Genomic DNA, 24,968 nt, shown 5'->3' with positions numbered 1-24,968 from the left:
TTAGCCCTTGCCTGGCTTTTCCAGGCCTTTCCAATTAAAAAAAGAAGGTGGGTAGAAATATTGGGGAATTTGGCTGGGTTCACTCTACAGACACCATTATTTGAGGGGGTTACATTTGAATTTCTGTCCAACAGACAGGGACAATCAAGGGATAAGGTATGACCTTGGAGGGGCAAAAACTCCCCAAGGCAAAGTCTTCCACTGAAGGTATTATTTGGGGCACATCCCACCCTCTGTTCAAGCACAGAAATTCCCCTTCTACTACACTAGAAATTCTTTTTCCAGAGACTTTCCAGCTTAACTGGAGGCAACTTTTCCTTAAGAAGATATCAAGAACCAGTATCTTCAAATGTTGACAAGCAGTTGCATCATGAATCCCACTCACTCACAATTTAATATTATACACACTACATACATTTCCAGTCTTTCGCCGCACATAACAAAAGTATTAGGAAAACTGGACTACCATGTCCAGAGATGTTACAGAGTACATGCATTTTTAACAGGCACCACCAAGACTGGGGAGTGGTTTTCTTTAAGAAACAATTCTACTAAAAAACATGGGAATAGGAAAAAATGTAAATGTTTAAGACACATTAAATGCATGACTGTGACTCTAAATTACTATTCAGTGTGCATTATATGATAGGCTATAAAAACTGCCACCACCACTCCCCCAACTATGGAAAGTTTAAGTTGATATCCAAAACAGCCAAAGTCTCCCATAATTCAATATCTCACTATTTTTTTGGTTGTACAAAATAATAATAATAATAATAATAATAGTAATAAATAAACAACCAGGGAATGCTTTCATCTCTGGAAAAAAAAAAAAGCATTTACACTTTTAAAAGCATATGCAGTGGCATTCTAATATCCTTAAAAATGTTTCTAGAGCCAGTAAAAAGCTTTCATTTACTAAATAGTGGATAAAAATATTCCTCTGGATTGTGTAAGATGGGAGATTCAGGGACCACTGGTATAAGAGAATAATAGACTTGGGTTCTTTCTCTCCTGATTCATCAGAGGTTTGACTCTTCTCATTTTTTTAGTTTTTCCAATTTTGCAGGATAAATCGTTTCTCCATTTCTTTAGTTTCTTGGGTAGCCACTTGGCTTGTTTTCCCTTTGTTCCCCCTTTCCCTCTTGGTTGCACCTTTTTGTCTTTAGATTGATCCTTCCCCGCTGCCTGTTCTGGCTTCGTTTCCACCTTCGCAGGAGCAGGTGCAGCTGACAACCTGGGCCCTGCTCCACCGCCCGTGGACCGTGCGGACCTTCCTCGCGGGCATCCTGGCCGAGGAGGGCGCGCGCCCGGGACTGCAGGCGCTGCCGCTCCTCCCGCCGCCCGAGCTGCGGCAGCGATTTATTTTTAATAAAAAGAAAATACTCTCCTAATACAGAGGTAGCAGTTTCCTTCACAGGTGTGGGAGTGGAATTCTGACCTGATTACTCCACCTGTCTGCTGAGGCGCCTGGGAGCAGGGCACGCCGCGCTGGGCTTTATTGCTCTATCGAGATTTGGGGCACGTGCTATCTGGTCTGCCCACGGCCAGGAACGTGGAGAGCGGGGCTGATCGCGGGTTGCTTTGTGTCCTGTCCCTGGCGGAGCAGAGCACAGAACAACTAGCTCACTCCTTTAAGCCTTTTTTTTTTTTTTTCCGGATAGCCGACATTCTCCGTTTGTGTAAACCTCTCCTTCCCTTGCTTTGGAGACCACAAAGGAAAGCCCCGCCAAAGTTTATTTACCTGTTGTTAGGAACAGCTGATCAAAGGCATCTTGCTTTGTTCTTTGGATAAAAAAAAAAAAAATTCTACAAAAAAGGCATTGTTGTTTGGGACATTAGTTTCATTTAATATCACCCACTTTTGCTTAACGCCAGTTAGGAGATAAGGCCTCACATCCCTCCTCTCCCCCAGCAATACTCTGAGACCCCTTTTGCTTGATTCATCAGTTTTAGAGACTATCCGTAGATTTACAGCTATGATAGTTCAAGATTTAGTTAACTTAAGCTGCAGCTCCCTAATAGACACATGATCCTTTTTGAGGGCCTCTGTTGATCACCTCCTGTTAAACCATGCGATGCCCCCTCTATTGCTTGCACCACTCCCTTAGATGTCCATCTCCTGCATCCCCACCTTGTAACAGAAGACGCCAGAGCCCCTGAACTTCCTTCCACCTCTTCTCGGCTCCTACAGCTCTCAACTTCTGTTGTTTTTTCCTTCTGTTTTTACAATATCTGGGTGAAAACATTTTATTCCTTTCTATAACTAATGATAGGACCTCCATTATTTGACTATAGAGCAATTCTAAAAGTTAAAAAATAATAGAGAGGTTACACACTTACTGATTTTAAATACTATTTACTGGTCCAGCCAGTAAATACTAGGATTAAGTATTTCTTGCCCAGCTTTTTGTATTCTTTTCATTCATTCTTGAAAGTATTCTCTGGTTCTCAGCAAAATGATTAGCTCGACCACCTAATGCTAGTGTGCCTGTGTTTTCTTGATACCTGTGTATGCCTTTAATTTACTGTATGTGGCTACAGCTATGTGGAGGTTTCATAACTAGAGATTTTTAGAATGTCTTTGTGCATGTGTGTGTTACTGCTTGCTGTAGCTACAGGATTTTTGTCTTATTTGGTCAACCCAGAAAATAAAGGCATAAGGTAATAAACTGTGTTTATGAGGCTTCACCAGACAGCCCTCTTCATGTCACAACAGTTAGAGGTATGGAAGAGATAAGAATGAATGAGCGCTTAATGAAGTAAAACAAAGTATCAAACATCCACTTCAGGACAGAGAATATTTTTGATTTTGAAACAAAAAGGACAATAACAAAATAGCAATTTTTGTATGGAATTCTTATTTCTACTCCTCAATGGGTCTGTTATGGAGACAGTCTTTTACTTGAGTGGAATGATAATTAAAATCTCAATGATTTGCATAATTTGCTCCAGATTGAGAGGGGCTGCAACATCTCAAAATAGCATATTATTAGATGTGATAAGAAAAGCAAAGCATCTTTGAAGCAAACTCCCAAACTCCAGTAGTGGCCTCCAGCAGCCGACTAGACTAGAACGGAAGCTCCTGGAGGAAGGGATAAAGGGGTCTCACCCCTTGTTGCATTTCTAGCACCCCATGGACTCTACAGGTGCTCTTCCCCCTAACATCAGAACTTTCAATTTAGGAATCTTCACAGATGCAAATGAAGTTCCTTATCACCAAGAGCCTGACAATTCCAACTGCCACCAGTAGATGTCACTAGCAGAAAATAGCTTTGGGTCACTTTGGCCTTGGGGGCTTCAGCTGTTTATAAGAACTTCTGTAAATGGCCATTGGACTGATGTCGAGAATGCACGCTCCATTTATTACCAGGTTGGGGTAACAGTTGACCATTTAATGACACTCATCATTTTAGACATCATCCTGGAGTTACACCACACATGCTCAACCTCTAGGGGTAGCAAACCAGAAAAGAGGAAGAAGTAAAGACCCTGGGGCAGCTTGAAAGGAGTGAGGGGAAGAGACTGAGAATTTTATGCTCCAGTCCAGCAGGTAGAGGAGAAAGAGCACATTTCACATCCTTACAGAACTGAATCCTTAACGTATGACCCTAGGCAAATTACTTCATCTCTCTGAGTTTCACCCTTCTTTTCCAATGAACAGAGACAATATTTACTTTCCAAACTTTTCAAGCATTAGAAACAAGGTAAGGAAAGCATGTAGTATAAATGTCTGGCCAAGTAGGTATTGACTTTTAAAAGGCAGCTACTGACAATGCTATTTTCATGTGCTTGTTGATACTATGCTTTAGGAAGAATTTATTTGATTTTGATAGAGAATTGCATACTTGGAGCTGAGCACTTAGAATCCCAGGAAATCCAGAAAGGCAGGTATCATCCGACTGAATAAAGTCACTAAAAGTCATTCATAGGTGGTTATTCAAATTAAAGAGGTGTTAAAAGTCCTATTACCATGAAATAAAATTGAATTAATAGTATAAAATTGACCTGTAAAGGAAATTCAGCTTCAGATAACTTTGCAGGTAAATTCTACTAAATATTCAATAAAAGATCATTCCAAACTTAAACAAATTCTTCAAGGGTATTATACAAGGATGGAACACTCCCAACTCATTCTGAGGCTAATCTAACCATGGAAACAAAACCAGACAATGGCAGTATGATAAAGGGTAATTACAGCTAACCTTACTCATGATCAAAAATGCAAAAATTTGACACAAAATTATCAGTCCAAACCCAGTTATGTGTTTTTTAAAAAGGGTTATATACATAACAACAATCTGGATTTATCTAGGAAAACAAGAGTGGTTTAACATTAGAAAAGTATTAATAGTGTTCATAATATTAACTGATTAAAGGAAAAATTGAATGATTATAAACCAGATGCAAGAAAGAAATCTGATAAAATTTAATATCTATTCATTATTTGTTTAAAAGTACTACTCAAACTAGCAGGAGAACTCCTCCTTAACTTGAAAATAGTTTTCTTTTTATAAAAAGCCTGCAGTTAACATTATGCTTAATGGTGGGAAATTGTAATTCTTTCCCTTAAAATTAGAAGAATTATTGAGAGACCTTATACGCCTCTGTCTATTTAACATGTACTATAAACACTATATATCACAATAACACAATAAAAAGAAAAAATATTTGATTGAGATGGAAGAATTAAAACTACCATTTCTTGAAAATGATACAACTGTCCAGATAGAAAACTATAAATAATCTACAGACAAGTTTTTAGTAATAGAGCCTAGATTGGTTATTTGATATTTGAACAATTTAAAAAAAGAGCAGTTGTATTTTTTATGCCAGCAATTCTGGGTAAGAAAGTAAAATTTAAAAAAAAAAAAAAAAAAAGCATACTGTTTAGATTAGCAACAAAGGTATCCAGGAATAAACCAAAAAATAGTGTGCAGATTCTTTAGAGAGAATATTTGAAAACTTTACTAAAAAACATTAACAAAGCCTTAAATAGAGAGATATACATTTCTTTATTGAAACACTTAATATTGTGTATAGCTCTAAATATACTGATATAAGTATTGTGGCCACTATAATCTATAGATTTGATTCCAAACAAAATTCCAACAGGGTTTTCTATGGACCATGACAATATTATTTTATATATTCACATAGAAGAGTAAAGTTAAAAGAATAGCTAAGGGCATATTAGAAAGCCAAATTAGTAAGACAGTGTGGTATTGACCCAGGGAGAGATATATTGATCAATAGTGTAAAATAGAAGGCCTAAAAACAAGGTATAAATTGAAAAAGTAGCAAAACTAAATAATGTATTATTCAGAGAAATGTGCACATACCATATCTACAAAGAAAAACAAAGGAGTGATAAACACGAAACAGCAGTTATGTCGGGAAAGGAGGCAGGTGGGACACAAAGAGATTGCTTAATGGTATTAAATGAGGAGTACATGAGTGTTCATTTTTTTAAATTTGTATAGTACATATGTGTCTGTAACATATATTCTGTTGAATGCTTTACATACTTCAGAATAAAATTGTTTAAAACAATAAAAAGAGGCATTAAAGAAGACAGACTGTATTTTACTACCTAGTTACTTCCAGGTGGTGTGGAGGTGGTGAAAGTCCTTTGTGGACTGAATAATTTCAGATAATTTGTGCATATCTATTTTTTAAGCTTTTTAAAAAAATAAACTATTTTAGAGAAGTTTTAGGTTTGCAGAAAAATTGCACAGAAACTACAAAGTTCTCATGTACCCATACACACACATAGATTTCCCCTATTATTAACATCTTGCATTAGCATGATACATTTGTTATAATAGATGAATTAGTAAATTATAGTTCATAGTTTACATAAAGGGTCACTCTCTGTGCATACTGTTTTGACATGCATAATGTGTATATCCACTAATATAGTATTATACATAATAGTTTCACTGCCCTAAAAATGCTAAGATGTTAATTCCCAAAGTGTTTTGCATTCCCAACCAAAATTCCAAAAGCCTTCATTGCAGAAATGGAAAGGCCAATCATCAAATATATATGGAGAGGAAAGGGGATCCAAATAACCAAAGCCATCTTGCAAAAGAATGAAATTGAAGGATTCACACTTTCTGACCTTAAAAACTTACTACAAAGCCACAGTAATAAAAGCAGCATGGTACTGGCAAAAAGATAGATGTATAGACCAATGGAATCGAACTGAGAGTTCAAAGATCAACCCTCACATCTATGGCCAATTGATTTTCCTAGAAGAAAACTTAGGCAAGCATCTTTAGGATTTGTGTTAGACAACGGTGTCTTAGACTTTACACCCAAAGCGTGAGCAACAGAAGAAAAAACAGACAAATGGGACTTCATCAATTAAAAAACTTGTGCATCAAAGGACTTCAACATGGAAGTAAAAAGACAAGATACAGAATGGGAGAAATATTTGGAAATCACATATCTGATAAGGGCTTAATGTCCAGGAAATATAGACATCCTACAACTCAACACCAAAAAGACAAGCAGCCCAATTAAAAATGGGCAAAAGACTGGAATAGAAATATCTCCAAAGAAGATATACAAATGGCCAATAAGCATGAGAAAAGATGCTCAACATCATTAGCCATTAGGGAAATGCAAATCAAAACCATAATATGATACCATTTTACACCCACTAGGATGACTACTATTTTAAAAAAATGGAAAGTAACAAGTGTTGAAGTGGGTACAGAGAAATAGGAACATTTCTTCACTGTTGGTGGGAATGTAAAATGGTGCAGCCACTGTGGAAAACAGTTTGGTTTCTCAGAAAGTTAAGTATAGATGTGCAGACCTGGCAATTCCACTTCTAGATATGTATCCAAAAGAATTCAAAAGGAGGACTCGATATTTGCACACTGGTGTTCATAGAGGCATTATTCACAATAGCCAAAAGATGGAAGCAACCAGTGTCCATCAACCGATGAATGGATAAATAAAAGTGGTATATACATACAATGGAAATTATTTAGCCATGAAAAGGAATGACATTCTGATGCATGTGACAAAATGGACAAACCTTGAAGACATGTTGAGTGAAATAAGCCAGAGACAAAAGGACAAATATTGTATAATCTCAATAATATTAAACAATTCAAATAAGAAAATTCATGGAGTTTGAAACTAGAACAGAGCTTACCAGGGACCAGGGTTGGGTTAGAGCATGAGGAGTGTTCTGGTTTCCTAATGCTGCCCTTAAGCAAAATACCAGACATGAATTGGCTTTTATAAAGGAGGTTTATTTGGTTACAAAGTTACAGTCTTAAGGCCATAAAGTGTCCAAGGTAAGGCATCAACAATAGGGTACCTTCACTGAAGGATGGCCATTGTGGTCCGGAAAACCTATGTTAGCTCGGAAGGCACGTGGCTGGTGTCTGCTTGCTCCCTGGTTGCATTGCAAAATGACGTTCTCCAAAATGTTGCTCTTGGGGCATTTTGTCCTCTTTTGGCTGCAGCTCCTCTTCAAAATGTCACTCTCAGTTGCTCTGTGTCTGGGCCTATGAGGCTCTTTTTAAAGTACTCCAGTGATCCAGTAAACACCCACTCTGAATGGGTGGGGCAATGCCTCCATAGAAATAACCCAATGAAAGTTCTCGCCCACAGTTGATTGAGTCACATCTCCATGGAAACACTCAATCAAAGATTCCAACCTAATCAATGCTAATACGTCTGCTCCACAAAATTGCATCAAAGATAATGGCATTTTGGGGGCCATAATACTTCCAAACTGGCACAAGGAGTTAATGCTTAATTGGTACAGAGTTTCTGTTTGGGTTAATGTGAAACTTTTAAAGTAATGGATGGTGATGATGGTTGTGCATGTAATAACTCCACTGAATTATATATTAGAATGTGGTTAGAGAGGAAATTTTAGGTTGTATATATGTTACTAGAGTAAAAAATTAAAAAAATCATAGGACTGTATAATGCAAATGTGAACCCTAATGTATAGTTATAGTTAATATGTAATCATAATGTCTCATCAATTATAACAAAGGTACCACACTAATGCAAAATCTTAATAATAGGGAACACTAAATGTGAGGGGTAGTATATGGGAACTCTGTATTTTCTGTATGCTTTTTCTGTAAACCTATAACTGCTCTAATTAAAAAAAAAAATTTTAATGATACCAAGCAGCAGCTGTATGTCAGACAAGGCTCTAGGTTCTTTATATGCACATATCTCACTTAATCTTCTCAGAATTCCTATAAGGCTAATATTACGATTCCTACTATTTGGATGAGGCAATTGGGCTCATGAGATTCTCTATTCATTTAAAAAATATTTATTAAGCCCTCCCTCTACCAGGCCCTTTGCTCGGCACTGGCAATATAATTGTAAATGACAATAAGAGAATTGATTTATGCTATCATGGAGCTTACAGACCAATGGGGGCTCTGTTATTAATCCAATCAGCATAATAATGAATTTTAAATCACCAACTGTGGGAGGCGGGGCAAGATGGCAGACTGGTGAGCTGTATGTTTTAGTTACTCCTCCAGGAAAGTAGGTAAAAAGCCAGGAACTGCGTGGACTGGACACCACAGAGCAATCTGTCTTTGGGCATACTTCATACAACACTCATGAAAACGTGGAACTGCTGAGATCAGCGAAATCTGTAAGTTTTTGCGGCCAGGGGACCCGCGCCCCTCCCTGCCAGGCTCAGTCCCGGGGGAGGAGGGGCTGTCAGCTCCAGGAAGGAGAAGGGAGAATTGCAGTGGCTGCTCTTATCGGAAACTCATTCTACTGATTCAAACTCCAACCATAGATAGACTGAGACCAGACACCAGAGACTCTGAGAGCAGCCAGCCCAGCAGAGAGGAGACAGGCATAGAAAAAAAACAACACGAAAAACTCCAAAATAAAAGCAGAGGATTTTTGGAGTTCTGGTGAACACAGAAAGGGGAAGGGCGGAGATCAGGCCTTGAGGCGCATATGCAAATCCCGAAGCAAGGCTGATCTCTCTGCCCTGTGCACCTTTCCTTAATGGCCCTGGTTGCTTTGTCTATTAGCATTTCAATAACCCATTAGATCTCTGAGGAGGGCCGTTTTTTTTTTTTTTTTTTTTTTTTTTTAAATCCTTTTTGCTTTTTCTAAAACAATTACTCTAAGAAGCTCAATACAGAAAGCTTCAAAGAATTGAAATTTGGGCACGTCAAGTCAAGAGCAGAACTAAGAGAGCTCTGAGACAAAAGGCAATAATCCAGTGGCTGAGAAAATTCACTAAACAACACAACTTCCCAAGAAAAGGGGGCTGTCCGCTCACAGCCACCATCCTGGTGGACAGGAAACACTCCTGCCCATCGCCAGCCCCATAGCCCAGAGCTGCCCCAGACAACCCAGTGTGACGGAAGTGCTTCAAATAACAGGCACACACCACAAAACTGGGCGTGGACATTAGCCTTCCCTGCAACCTCAGCTGAATGTCCCAGAGCTGGGAAGGGGGAGCAGTGTGAATTAACAGAGCCCCATTCAGCCATCATTTGAGCAGACTGGGAGCCTCCCTACACAGCCCAGCAGCCCAGAACTTCCCTGAGGGGACGGCACTCACCTGTGACATAGGACAGTCATCCCTCAACAGAGGACCCGGGGTGCACAGCCTGGAAGAGGGGCCCACTTGCAAGTCTCAGGAGCCATACGCCAATACCAAAGACTTGTGGGTCAGTAGCAGAGACAAACTGTGGCAGGACTGAACTGAAGGATTAGACTATTGCAGTAGCTTTAAAACTCTAGGATCATCAGGGAGATTTGATTGTTAGGGCCACCCCCCTCCCCGACTGCCCAGAAACACGCCCCACATACAGGGCAGGCAACACCAACTACACACGCAAGCTTGGTACACCAATTGGGCCCCACAAGACTCACTCCCCCCACTCACCAAAAAGGCTAAGCAGGGGAGATCTGGCTTGTGGAGAACAGGTGGCTCGTGGACGCCACCTGCTGGTTAGTTAGAGAAAGTGTACTCCACGAAGCTGTAGATCTGACAAATTAGAGATAAGGACTTCAACTGGTCTACAAACCCTAAAAGAACCCTATCAAGTTCAGCAAATGCCACGAGGCCAAAAACAACAGAAAATTATAAAGCATATGAAAAAACCAGACGATATGGATAACCCAAGCCCAAGCACCCAAATCAAAAGACCAGAAGAGACACACCTAGAGCAGCTACTCAAAGAACTAAAGATGAACAATGAGACCATAGTACGGGATATGAAGGAAATCAAGAAGACCCTAGGAGAGCATAAAGAAGACATTGCAAGACTAAATAAAAAAATGGATGATCTTATGGAAATTAAAGAAACTGTTGACCAAATTAAAAAGATTCTGGACACTCATAGTACAAGACTAGAGGAAGTTGAACAACGAATCAGTGACCTGGAAGATGACAGAATGGAAAATGAAAGCATAAAAGAAAGAATGGGGAAAAAATTGAAAAACTCAAAATGGACCTCAGGGATATGATAGATAATATGAAACGTCCGAATATAAGACTCATTGGTGTCCCAGAAGGGGAAGAAAAGGGTAAAGGTCTAGGAAGAGTATTCAAAGAAATTGTTGGGGAAAACTTCCCAAATCTTCTAAACAACATAAATACACAAATCATAAATGCTCAGCGAACTCCAAATAGAATAAATCCAAAAAAACCCACTCCGAGACATATACTGATCACACTGTCAAACATAGAAGAGAAGGAGCAAGTTCTGAAAGCAGCAAGAGAAAAGCAATTCACCACATACAAAGGAAACAGCATAAGACTAAGTAGTGACTACTCAGCAGCCACCATGGAGGCGAGAAGGCAGTGGCACGATATATTTAAAATTCTGAGTGAGAGGAATTTCCTGCCAAGAATACTTTATCCAGCAAAGCTCTCCTTCAAATTTGAGGGAGAGCTTAAATTTTTCACAGACAAAGAAATGCTGAGAGAATTTGCTAACAAGAGACCTGCCCTACTGGAGATACTAAAGGGAGCCCTACAGACAGAGAAACAAAGACAGGACAGAGAGACTTGGAGAAAGGTTCAGTACTAAAGAGATTCGGTATGGGTACAATAAAGGATATTAATAGAGAGAGGGAAAAATATGGCAAACATAATCCAAAGGATAAGATGGCCGATTCAAGAAATGCCTTCACGGTTTTAACGTTGAATGTAAATGGATTAAACTCCCCAATTAAAAGATATAGATTCGCAGAATGGATCAAAAAAAATGAACCATCAATATGTTGCATACAAGAGACTCATCTTAGACACAGGGACACAAAGAAACTGAAAGTGAAAGGATGGAAAAAAATATTTCATGCAAGCTACAGCCAAAAGAAAGCAGGTGTAGCAATATTAATCTCAGATAAAATAGACTTCAAATGCAGGGATGTTTTGAGAGACAAAGAAGGCCACTACATACTAATAAAAGGGGCAATTCAGCAAGAAGAAATAACAATCGTAAATGTCTATGCACCCAATCAAGGTGCCACAAAATACATGAGAGAAACATTGGCAAAACTAAAGGAAGCAATTGATGTTTCCACAATAATTGTGGGAGACTTCAACACATCACTCTCTCCTATAGATAGATCAACCAGACAGAAGACCAATAAGGAAATTGAAAACCTAAACAATCTGATAAATGAATTAGATTTAACAGACATCTACAGGACATTACATCCCAAATCACCAGGATACACATACTTTTCTAGTGCTCACGGAACTTTCTCCAGAATAGATCATATGCTGGGACATAAAACAAGCCTCAATAAATTTAAAAAGATTGAAATTATTCAAAGCACATTCTCTGACCACAATGGAATACAATTAGAAGTCAATAACCATCAGAGACTTAGAAAATTCACAAATACCTGGAGGTTAAACAACACACTCCTAAACAATCAGTGGGTTAAAGAAGAAATAGCAAGAGAAATTGCTAAATATATAGAGACGAATGAAAATGAGAACACAACATACCAAAACCTATGGGATGCAGCAAAAGCAGTGCTAAGGGGGAAATTTATAGCACTAAATGCATATATTAAAAAGGAAGAAAGAGCCAAAATCAAAGAACTAATGGATCAACTGAAGAAGCTAGAAAATGAACAGCAAACCAATCCTAAACCAAGTACAAGAAAAGAAATAACAAGGATTAAAGCAGAAATAAATGACATAGAGAACAAAAAAACAATAGAAAGGATAAATATCACCAAAAGTTGGTTCTTTGAGAAGATCAACAAGATTGACAAGCCCCTAGCTAGACTGACAAAATCAAAAAGAGAGAAGACCCATATAAACAAAATAATGAATGAAAAAGGTGACATAACTGCAGATCCTGAAGAAATTAAAAAAATTATAAGAGGATATTATGAACAACTGTATGGCAACAAACTGGATAATGTAGAAGAAATGGACAATTTCCTGGAAACATATGAACAACCTAGACTGACCAGAGAAGAAATAGAAGACCTCAACCAACCCATCACAAGCAAAGAGATCCAATCAGTCATCAAAAATCTTCCCACAAATAAATGCCCAGGGCCAGATGGCTTCACAGGGGAATTCTACCAAACTTTCCAGAAAGAAGTGACACCAATCTTACTCAAACTCTTTCAAAACATTGAAAAAAATGGAACACTACCTAACTCATTTTATGAAGCTAACATCAATCTAATACCAAAACCAGGCAAAGATGCTACAAAAAAGGAAAACTACCGGCCAATCTCCCTAATGAATATAGATGCAAAAATCCTCAACAAAATACTTGCAAATCGAATCCAAAGACACATTAAAAAAATCATACACCATGACCAAGTGGGGTTCATTCCAGGCATGCAAGGATGGTTCAACATAAGAAAAACAATCAATGTATTACAACACATTAAAAACTCGAAAGGGAAAAATCAATTGATCATCTCAATAGATGCTGAAAAAGCATTTGACAAAATCCAACATCCCTTTTTGATAAAAACACTTCAAAAGGTAGGAATTGAAGGAAACTTCCTCAACATGATAAAGAGCATATATGAAAAACCCACAGCCAGCATAGTACTCAATGGTGAGAGACTGAAAGCCTTCCCTCTAAGATCAGGAACAAGACAAGGATGCCCGCTGTCACCACTGTTATTCAACATTGTGCTGGAAGTGCTAGCCAGGGCAATCCGGCAAGACAAAGAAATAAAAGGCATCCAAATTGGAAAAGAAGAAGTAAAACTGTCATTGTTTGCAGATGATATGATCTTATATCTAGAAAACCCTGAGAAATCGATGATAGAGCTACTAGAGCTAATAAACAAATTTAGCAAAGTAGCGGGATACAAGATTAATGCACATAAGTCAGTAATGTTTCTATATGCTAGAAATGAACAAACTGAAGAGACACTCAAGAAAAAGATACCATTTTCAATAGCAACTAAAAAAATCAAGTACCTAGGAATAAACTTAACCAAAGATGTAAAAGACCTATACAAAGAAAACTACATAACTCTACTAAAAGAAATAGAAGGGGACCTTAAAAGATGGAAAAATATTCCATGTTCATGGATAGGAAGGCTAAATGTCATTAAGATGTCAATTCTACCGAAACTCATCTACAGATTCAATGCAATCCCAATCAAAATTCCAACAACCTACTTTGCAGACTTGGAAAAGCTAGTTATCAAATTTATTTGGAAAGGGAAGATGCCTCGAATTGCTAAAGACACTCTAAAAAAGAAAAACGAAGTGGGAGGACTTACACTCCCTGACTTTGAAGCTTATTATAAAGCCACAGTTGCCAAAACAGCATGGTACTGGCACAAAGATAGACATATAGATCAATGGAATCGAATTGAGAATTCAGAGATAGACCCTCAGATCTATGGCCGACTGATCTTTGATAAGGCCCCCAAAGTCACCAAACTGAGCCATAATGGTCTTTTCAACAAATGGGGCTGGGAGAGTTGGATATCCATATCCAAAAGAATGAAAGAGGACCCCTACCTCACCCCCTACACAAAAATTAACTCAAAATGGACCAAAGATCTCAATATAAAAGAAAGTACCATAAAACTCCTAGAAGATAATGTAGGAAAACATCTTCAAGACCTTGTGTTAGGCGGCCACTTCCTAGACTTTACACCCAAAGCACAAGCAACAAAAGAGAAAATAGATAAATGGGAACTCCTCAAGCTTAGAAGTTTCTGCACCTCAAAGGAATTTCTCAAAAAGGTAAAGAGGCAGCCAACTCAATGGGAAAAAATTTTTGGAAACCATGTATCTGACAAAAGACTGATATCTTGCATATACAAAGAAATCCTACAACTCAATGACAATAGTACAGACAGCCCAATTATAAAATGGGCAAAAGATATGAAAAGACAGTTCTCTGAAGAGGAAATACAAATGGCCAAGAAACACATGAAAAAATGTTCAGCTTCACTAGCTATTAGAGAGATGCAAATTAAGACCACAATGAGATACCATCTAACACCGGTTAGAATGGCTGCCATTAAACAAACAGGAAACTACAAATGCTGGAGGGGATGTGGAGAAATTGGAACTCTTATTCATTGTTGGTGGGACTGTATAATGGTTCAGCCACTCTGGAAGTCAGTCTGGCAGTTCCTTAGAAAACTAGAGATAGAGCTACCATTCGATCCAGCGATTGCACTTCTCGGGATATACCCGGAAGATCGGAAAGCAGTGACACGAACAGATATCTGCACGCCAATGTTCATAGCAGCATTATTCACAATTGCCAAGAGATGGAAACAACCCAAATGTCCATCAACAGATGAGTGGATAAATAAAATGTGGTATATACACACGATGGAATACTACGCGGCAGTAAGAAGGAACGATCTGGTGAAACATATGACAACATGGATGAACCTTGAAGACATAATGCTGAGCGAAATAAGCCAGGCACAAAAAGAGAAATATTATATGCTACCACTAATGTGAACTTTGAAAAATGTAAAACAAATGGTTTATAATGTAGAATGTAGGGGAACTAGCAGTAGAGAGCAATTAAGGAAGGGGGAACAATAATCCAAGAAGAACAGATAAGCTATTTAACGTTCTGGGGATGCCCAGAAATGACTATGGTCTGTTAATTTCTGATGGATGTAGTAGGAACAAGTTCACTGAAATGTTGCTATATTATGTAACTTTCTTGGGGTAAAGTAGGAACATGTTGGAAGTTAAGCAGTTATCTTAGGTTAGTTGTCTTTTTCTTACTCCCTTGCTATGGTCTCTTTGAAATGTTCTTTTATTGTATGTTTGTTTTCTTTTTAACTTTTTTTTTCATACAGTTGATTTGAAAAAAGAAGGGAAAGTTAAAAAAAAAAAAAAAAGAAAAAAAGAAAAAAGACAAACAAGGAAAAAAAAAAAAAAAGATGTAGTGCCCCCTTGAGGAGCCTGTGGAGAATGCAGGGGTATTCGCCTACCCCACCTCCATGGTTGCTAACATGACCACAGACATAGGGGACTGGTGGTTTGATGGGTTGAGCCCTCTACCATAAGTTTTACCCTTGGGAAGACGGTTGCTGCAAAGGAGAGGCTAGGCCTCCCTGTATTTGTGCCTAAGAGTCTCCTCCTGAATGCCTCTTTGTTGCTCAGATGTGGCCCTCTCTCTCTGGCTAAGCCAACTTGAAAGGTGAAATCACTGCCCTCCCCCCTACGTGGGATCAGACACCCAGGGAAGTGAATCTCCCTGGCAACGTGGAATATGACTCCCGGGGAGGAATGTAGACCCGGCATCGTGGGATGGAGAACATCTTCTTGACCAAAAGGGGGATGTGAAAGGAAATGAAATAAGCTTCAGTGGCAGAGAGATTCCAAAACGAGCCGAGAGATCACTCTGGTGGGCACTCTTACGCACACTTTAGACAACCCTTTTTAGGTTCTAAAGAATTGGGGTAGCTGGTGGTGGATACCTGAAACTATTAAACTACAACCCAGAACCCATGAATCTCGAAGACAGTTGTATAAAAATGTAGCTTATGAGGGGTGACAGTGGGATTGGGAATGCCATAAGGACCAAACTCCACTTTGTCTAGTTTATGGATGGATGTGTAGAAAAGTAGGGGAAGCAAACAAACAGACAAAGGTACCTAGTGTTCTTTTTTACTTCAATTGCTCTTTTTCACTCTAATTATTATTCCTGTTATTTTTGTGTGTGTGCTAATGAAGGTGTCAGGGATTGATTTAGGTGATGAATGTACAACTATGTAATGGTACTGTAAACAATCGAAAGTACAATTTGTTTTGCATGACTGCGTGGTATGTGAATATATCTCAATAAAATGATGATTAAAAAAAAAAAAAAAAAATCACCCACTGTGAAATGTGCTCTAAACAAAGACTGTCTATGAAAGGACGTGACAAAGGATTTTGACCTTGACTGGGGAGTTAGGAAGCCATCTCTGGGAAATAACATCCAAGCTGCGAGCTGAAGGATGAAGAGGAGACAGTTAGGGTAAAGGGTAAGGGAAAACGTGCCCTCAAATGGAATAGCATATGCAAAGGCCCTGTGGCAGAGGGACATGGTGTATTTGAGGAAGTGACAGATTACTAGGGTAGTGCAAAACTAGCATGAGAGAAAGAGTGGCTCAAGCTGACCTTGTGGATGAGGAAGGGGCAGAAAGCATGAGATCTTGCAGGCCATGGTTGGGACGTTGGGAAGCTATTGGAAAATTTTGGAGTAAAAAGCGATGATTATTTTAGCATTTGGAAATGATCATTCTGGCTACAGGGTGGAAAATTAGTAGGCAGACCAGTTAGGATACAATGATCCAGACTAAAGATAAGGATGTGGCTCTGGGGTATTAGAAGTAGAAGTGGAGAGGAGGACATAGTTGAGAACTATTTAAAGTATAATTGATAGAACACAGGGATAAAGTAAAAATAGAGTTAAAGGAGAGGGGCTTTCTAGAGTTCTGGTGGTACCATTATTCTGATAGAGAACAATAGGAGAGTACCCTGAGTCTGTGGGTGAAGATCACTGTCTAAGGAAAGGCCAAAGAGGAAGGAGGAAAACCAAGAGGGGGTTGGCTGAAGTAGCTGTCAAAGGAAGAGAAAGTTTGGAATAGGAGGGAATGATCAATACTATCAAACGATGCCAAGAAGTCAGGTAAAAAGAGGCAGAAATGTTTTCATTGGATTTAGAAACACAGAGGTCATTGAGTGACACTGGCAAGATATGTTTCCATTTAGGGGAGAGGGTACTTTCAAGTGGGTTGAAGGATGAGAGAGAGGGGAGGAGACAGAGATTATCAATATAGATAACTTTTTCAAGAAGTCTGTGGTGGAGAACAACGAGCTGAATATAACTGAAGACAGCTGTAGGTTCAAGAGAGGGTTTTCTAAAATAAAAATCTTGAATGTGTTTCTTTTTATGAGAGGATCAATTTAAGTAAAATAAGTGAATTATAAAAATAGAACTGCAGTGTAAATGTCCTCAGAAGGTGTGCCAGTTTGGATGTATCATGTCCCCTCAAATGCCATGTTCTTTAATGCAATCTTGTGGGGACAGGTGTATTAGTGTTGATTGGGTTGGAATCTTTGGATTAGATTGTTTCCATGGAGATGTGTCCCTCCCAACTATGGATAATACTTTTGATTAGATTATTTCCATGAGGGCATGGCCTTGTCCATTCAGTGTGGGTCTTGATTAGTTTATTGGAGTCCTTTAAAAATGCTGGCCCAGACCCAGACGCTTGCTGGCTTAGCTCAGAGATGCGTGGAATACGGACCCCTGATGTTGGCTGACACTTAGACATTTTGGAGAACACCATTTTGAAACACAACCTGGGAGCAAATGGACGCCAGCCATGTGCCTTCCCAGCTAACAGAGGTTTTCCAGACACCAATGGCCTTTCTCCAGTGAAGGTACCTTATTGTTGATGCCTTACCTTGAACACTTTTATGGCTGCAGAATGTACATTTGTGACCAAATAAACCCCCTTTATAAAAGCCAATCCGTTTCTGGTGTTTTGCAAAATGGCAGCCTTAACAAACTGGAACAGAAGGAGAGAAGAGCTGGAATACCAAGCACTAACGGAGGGACTGGCAAGAGAGAGAAGGGACTGCTTTTGAATGTTACAGTGGGAGAGGTTAGGAAGGGGCAGGTACAAATTAGCTTGCATGTTGGTGGGAAAATGAGGGAGATGACATGGGGTGGCTTCCCATCTCTCTGAATTAGGTTCTCAAGTTTGAGAATGTGTGGAGGGGGAATTAACTGATTGAGAAGCTCATAGAAGGTGCAAAATGGCAAATGTGGAGAGTGGAGGCACTAGCCAGCTAGAGAAACCAAATCGACCTTTTACTGTTAAGCCCCATTTGAGGTGGGTGATTGTGAACTTACGGTGGAACTATTCTGCTTTGTTGTGTGACATTTTTTAGTAAGTAGAAATAAAGCAGAAAAAGGTTTTTGTTTTGTTTCTTTTTTTCCAGAATTGGAGCTTTTTCCACACCGGTCTGACCAAAACATGGATAGGCAAAGGAGTTTAGGACATTGGTCTGACTATGGTAGAAATAATAAGGGAAGGGAAGAAAGGACAGGCCTGGAAGATTGGGAGAATAGAGGTGACCTGATGCAGCTGAAGAATGGTAACAGTGGAAGTAGTTAATCAAGCAAGTAGGAAGGAGTTAGTTGTAGACAAGCCAAGTGACTGGATTAGAGGTAGAATAGAGTGTGGCCATGGGAATGGGTAGTTGAGATAACGTAGAAAAGGGGGTCTTTGGAAATGAGGAGGGTGAAGAACTGAATGACAAGATGCCTTCTTTGTGGCTGTTGAAGAACTGCAAGATAGCGGCAGGACTTGGGATGAAGAGTTTGATGCAAAAGACTTTGGCCGAGAAAGAGAGACCAGGAAGTCAGTAGATTTCAGCAACTAGGAGAAAGTGGTAGAGTTGAATGGGTTTCAAAGAAATGAACATTTAAATCTGCCACCCTCCCCTGCCAGGGGTTGGGAGTGATTATCTGGTGGTAGCAACAAGGAACAAAGACAATATCCATGTCTACATGTAAGTGCCGGAGATCATAGCTAAGAAATGGTGAAGCTGGTATTTAAACTCAAGAACCTGAAAGAGACTAGTAATGCTGTTGCTCTCCTTGTTAGTAGTGGGGACTGACTTCCATCTTCTCCCTCAAGATCATCTCCCATTTTTATATTCTTGCCTGAGCCTCACACCTTGTCCTGTTCATCCTCTCCTCTCTCCAAGGAAGCCATGGTCCCTTCCATCGCCTTCCATCCCCATCAGGTGGAACCTTGATCATGTTTATTTCTGAGTTTCTAAAACAAAACTGAAATTGGCAGGGGTATAAGAGGAGGCAGAGAGAAGAAAAGCAGCAAAGGAATTTCAGCATCTCTGAGAGAACAGAAGTAGTCCTACGTCTGTGAGAGGCATGGGTATATATGAATTCCCACAAACTCGGTAATATTTGAATTCAAATTTCCTGAAACTTATAAGAATGAGAATATATAAACATAGTATATAACCAGAGTATATTAAAAAAAAAAAAAACTACCATTAAATTTAAACAAAAATAACTGGAAAATGTATCAGATATCATACTTTTAAACCCAGAAATACAAGTGAAAATGTTCAGTGTTTTTAATTCAACAAATTCATATTTTTAATTCTTCAAGCTACTTTATTTGTTTAAGTTTCAGCCTCTGTGTAATATCTGTTATGTTAAGATTCTTTATTTTAAACATAGATAATTCCTCTACCCCTTGGGCTTTTATGGTGTGAATTTACTTTGAGGAGTGTACACTAACCTGCACACTAACCAGATGATAAGACAAAACTGAGTTCATTGTTTACCATGATCAGGGAGAAAGCCACTTCTGTAAAGCTTTGACATTGTCTCAGAGGGGTGCAGGCCAGGTAGGCCTTCATTGAGAACTGGAGGAAGCTTGGATGAAGGCTCATTATCTCTCACTGTGGGGACGGGATTACGATTGGGGAAAGATCACATTACAACAGTCCAGGATGGGTGGAAACAGCAAGATGAGGATTTTGAAGTGAGGGGTTCAAAGATCCTTAGGGTACAAACTGTCTTTTAATGCTTTCCTTTGAAGAGTTGATAGGTTTTCAGAAATTGTCTGTGATATACCATTTCCTTGCACAGGACATTCCTGGAAAGAATGGGAAGACAATGTCAATGAAGATAGCAGTCACGCTAATGTAGATTGGAAATATAGCTATTCAATTTGACCTATTTCCAGTTTCTAAAGAGTTAAATTTTATAAAGTCATTTTCATAAAATACACCTTTCTGAGGAAGAAAGCTCTGGTCCTTTTAATATTGGTTGGTGTGGTGATTTGAAGCTGTATGTAGCCCAGAAAAATGAGTCCATAAATCTAATCCATTCCTGTGAGTGTGGACCCACTGTAAGTAGGATCTTTTGATGAGGCTGTTTAATCAAGCTCTGACTCACCTCGTTCAGGATAGGTCTTAATCCTTTACTGCAGTCCTTTATAAATGGAATGAATGCAGTGAGGGAAAGCCACAGAAGCAAGAAGCTGAAATCAATGGGTCCCAGCTGCTGGTTTGGAGGACACTTGATTTGGACAATTCTTTAACCTTAAATGAATAAATTCCCATTGCTCGAGTCAAACCATTTGCTTAAACATTTGCTTTAATTAGCCCATGATACTAAAACAGTTGGACAGACTTCTACTGGAGAATAGACTTTCTTTGGGGAGTAAACTGGGTAGTCTAAATTTATTTATTCTAGAAAGTGTCCTCCTAAGGACTCAAAGTTTAGTGATGTTGCTCTGAAAGTTTATGTATTTCCCCCATTAGGGGGAAATCAGAAGACTTGGAGAACAAGAGGGATTTTGTAAATAAGGGGCAAATTCTGGAGGTTGCTAAGGTTTATTCAAATACTAATTTTTCCAATGACCTCTTTCTCTTTTCCTTTCCTTTCCCTCATCTTCTTTTTCTGTTTAATGGTTATATTTTTGTCAGCATTAACCAGGGAAGGGACTGGAGCCTATACCTCTATGTGTGAGGATTTGGTCTTTTGGTCTTGGTGGCTTTCCGTGGTGCCACTTTTCCCGAATCTCTTTTCTTCTCTAGGTCTCAATGGAGCTTTCTAGGTGCTGTCCCGGGTATCTGTGAAGTAGGCAGTTAAGGCCTTTCTTTTGCATCCTCTTCTAACACATACCCTGGATCCATCAGCTCAGGTTGGGTGTTTTCCTTTTGATATTTCAGGACATCTTGGTCCCAAGATAAATCAAGGAAAAATACTAGTTTGGAGTTATCTTTGCTATAGCAATTCCAAATTATACAAAATGGGGAGCTTAATGGTTTCAAATGAAAGAGAACAATTGGGTGCCCTTTCTGAATACTGGTCTGAGGAGCACCGGTTAAAAGTCTGTCCAACATAAAGATGAAACAGCACTGATGTTCCCTGGAAATTCAGGTCAGGTGGTGTAACAGGGAGCTGGGCAGACAGACAGCTCATTTCATGTGACTTTAAAATGGACAGGGGAGAAAGCAGCTTTTAAACTTATTTTTAGCAGAAGAACCTTCCTTTCTTTTCTTTTCCTTTTTCTTTTTTTTTTTTGGCCATCTTTCTCTTCTTTCTTTCTTTATTCATTTATTTGTTTTTAACTTTAGCAAAAAAATTAAACAAACAATAAAAAAACATTTCAAACAAAACCAAAACAAAGGAATAAGAAAAAACAAATAACCTAAAATAACTACATTGCTTCCAACATGTTCCTACCATACCCCAAGAAAATTAACAAACCATAACCCAACAAAGGAATAAGAAAAACAAATAACCTAAAATAGCTGCATTTCTGCCAACTTGTTCCTACCCTACCCTCCAAAAACTAACAATCCATAGTCGTTCCTGAGCATTCCCATAACATCAAGTTTACCCTCCATAATTTCTCTGTTCTTATTAGATTATCGTTCCCCCTTCACTATTTGCTGTCTTTTGCTAGGTCCCCTACATTCTATAAGCAGAACCTTTGTCACATACAAAACGCTGGGCGCGCGCTGGCGGCGGTGGTGGTGGCGCCGCAACTGGTGGCTTCGCAGACCCTGCAGGGGAGGCGGCGCCGGCACCGCTCATAGCCCGGGCGGAGCTGTCAGGGTGACCCCGGGGGGACTAGCGGCCTGGATATTTGCCCCTAAAATAAACCCATGAGAATTACACCTTCGAAATAAGAGGAAATCTTACCAGGAGAAGTTTTTGCAATATGCGGAAGCTGTGACGCTTTAGGAAACCGGAATCTTCGCAATGCCGCGCCTCTTCTTCCGCAGAATGAGACAGGTGAAAGCAAGCATGTCGCGGAAAGCGGCAGACTCAGCAGAGGCGTATCAGTTAAGTTTAGCTACTTCAAAGGGTGCTTTTTAGAGCCCAAGAAAGTGAAATTCTTACTGACCGTGGGCCATGGTGTTGAAACACTGGAGTCTGGGTGGCTGATGTGTCAGATTGAAATAAAATTACGTTTGCATTATTCTGAAAACCTGCTTCAATAACCTAGAAAAAAATTTTAAAAATCTAGATTTAGGGTAAAGCTGACTCTAGAGGGTCTGGAGGAAGATGAGGACGACAGGGACATCCCGCTGTTGTTCACAAAGTGTTGGAGATAGCCTTAGGAAGCAACAATGAGTTCAAGTGCGGCATTCCCAGCCTGATTGTGGCCAGAGTATAGCATGCAGACAGTGGAGCCAGAGAACCTGGAACAAATCTTCTGGTTTTTTTTGTTTTTTTTTTTGTTTTTTTTTTGGTGGAAGCCTCCGTGAACCCGTAGTTCAGGACGATCTCTTCGGGGTCATGTGGGAACAGCAGGTCTCTTGTCACCCACCTTTGCCGAGAGAATGCTGGAATTCTTACTCTTCCCACTATGAGCAGAAATTCTAGAAAAGTACGCAGAGTGAGTGTTGACTATATAATTATTAAGCAGTTACCAGGATACAATTGTGACACGAAATCTTTGTTTTCCAAGGATTGGAAGCCAAGAATACCTTTGGATCTTGGACATTGAGGTGCAGGGAAGCTACAACTGACCAGCTTGTTAAAGTTCGGGAGAATACTATTGCTTCTTTAAGAAATGCAGCTAATCATGGGGCAGCATTTGTAGAATTTGATGCACATCTTTCAAAAGATTTTGCACCTGTGGTATATCATGATCTTACCTGTTGTTTGACTATGTAAAAGAAATTTGATGTGGATCCAGTTGAATTATTTGAAATTCCAGTAAAGGAATTAACATCTGACCAACTCCAGTTGTTAAAGCTAGCTCATGGGACCACGTTAAAAGAATCTGTGATTGAGGAAGAAAATTCCTTCTTGGAAAATCAGCCATTTCCTTCTTTTAAGACGGTTTTAGAATTTTTGCCAGAAGATGTAGGGTTTAACAAAGAAATAAAGTAGATTTGCCAACAAAGGGATAGCATGTAGGATGGTAACTTGTCAACATATTTTGACATGAATCTGTTTTAGGTTACAATTTTTAAAACTGTTTTACAAAATTCTGGAAAGAGGAGAATAGTCTTTTCTTCATTTGATGCAAATATTTGCACAGTGGTTTGGCAAAAGCAGAACAAATATCCCACATTATTTTTGACCCAAGGAAAATCCGGTATTTACCCTGAGCTTATGGACCTCAGGTCTCGGACACCTTTCATTGCAACGAGCTTTGTATAGTTTGAAAATCTTCTAGGAAAAAATGCACATAACTGAAGACCTGCTCAGAAACCCAGCCTATATGCAAGAGGCAAACGCTAAGGGACTTGTCATATTCTTCAGGGGTGATGACACTGATGATCCTGAATGCAGAAGGAAACTGCAGGGGTTTGGAGTTAATGGTCTAAGTTATGATAGGATATATGACTGGTTGTCTGAACAGCCAAATGTATTCCAGTTGGAGCAGTTGGAACACCTAAAGCAAGAACTGCCAGAGCTTAAGAGCTGTTTGTGTCCCACTGCAAGCAGCTTTGTCCCTCATCTTTTTGTGGAAGACCGATATCCAGGTAGATGCCATTGGCATCAATAACGTAAAGAATGCTTAGTCTTTCTTGCACGAGGCCATTTCGGGGCATGCACCGGGATTCTGGGTGTTCACTTTTCATCAATGAGTATTGCTTATCTCCACCTTTTGGGCATCTCAGTCCAATGAAGCAATAATGAAGTATTTTCCTATTTCACTACATCTTGCTAGAATTTCAAGTATGCTATTTAAATCACTTGGCCAGGTATAAATTACCAGTTAGTCTCTTTACAATGAGAAGATTTATTGCTTGGTAAATATTTTAAATGAAATATGTAAGCCTCTAATGTTAAACACGTGTACATTACTAGCATAGAATATTGAAATTAAAATATAAATTTCTCATTTACACATATTGCAGCTTTTCATTTGTTAGGGTCTGAAATCTTTAGCACTTGAGGAAAATGACTATGCATTACCTGACCACGGAAAAAATAAGTACCTCAAATGCATGCATTTGGACTGTTGATTTCAACTGCATAAATTGTTGTGCCATCTGTGCATGTACGTATTTTTACGTGGATCAGCGTGCACACATACCATTTTCATTCAGTATGAACCTTGAGGCTGCTGCCATTTTACTGCTTAACCAAACGAATGCCTATGAAAACAGCCTGGAGGCGAACCCAGACAAATGTTTCATAAGTCTTTCAAAAGTTGTTTTGCATAAATGTTAAAATTTCAAAATGCTGCAGGGTCTTTAATATCCAAAATATCAGTAAGAGGATGTACATGTTGCATGCTTAAGTAGAGTAGATCACAGCATGTAAATTCTACTCAGTGCATGTTTTAGGTTTTAAGTGTGAGATTGTACATGTTTACTGTTCTGTATCTGTGGTGCTAGGTGTCTGTGAGAAGGTATCAAAGACTGAAAATATTTTATTGCCTTTAAAAAGAAGCTTGTTGGTAGGAATTTTAAATTTGCTTATTCTAAGTGTCTCTCACACCAT

General features: G+C 39.1%; 2 pseudogenes; one reads left to right on the top strand and one right to left on the bottom strand.

Annotated features, from left to right (window-relative positions):
• Positions 1 to 628: 628 nt before the first annotated feature.
• Positions 629 to 19,230, bottom strand: LOC119543847 (annotated as a pseudogene).
• Positions 19,231 to 19,406: 176 nt separating this feature from the next.
• Positions 19,407 to 24,040, top strand: LOC119543846 (annotated as a pseudogene).
• Positions 24,041 to 24,968: the final 928 nt, after the last annotated feature.

The sequence above is a fragment of the Choloepus didactylus genome, chromosome 9 (assembly GCF_015220235.1).
Source record: "Choloepus didactylus isolate mChoDid1 chromosome 9, mChoDid1.pri, whole genome shotgun sequence".
Lineage (NCBI taxonomy): Eukaryota > Metazoa > Chordata > Mammalia > Pilosa > Megalonychidae > Choloepus > Choloepus didactylus.
The sequence above is the reverse complement of the archived record's forward strand: the minus strand, read 5'-3'. Positions and strand labels throughout refer to the sequence as shown.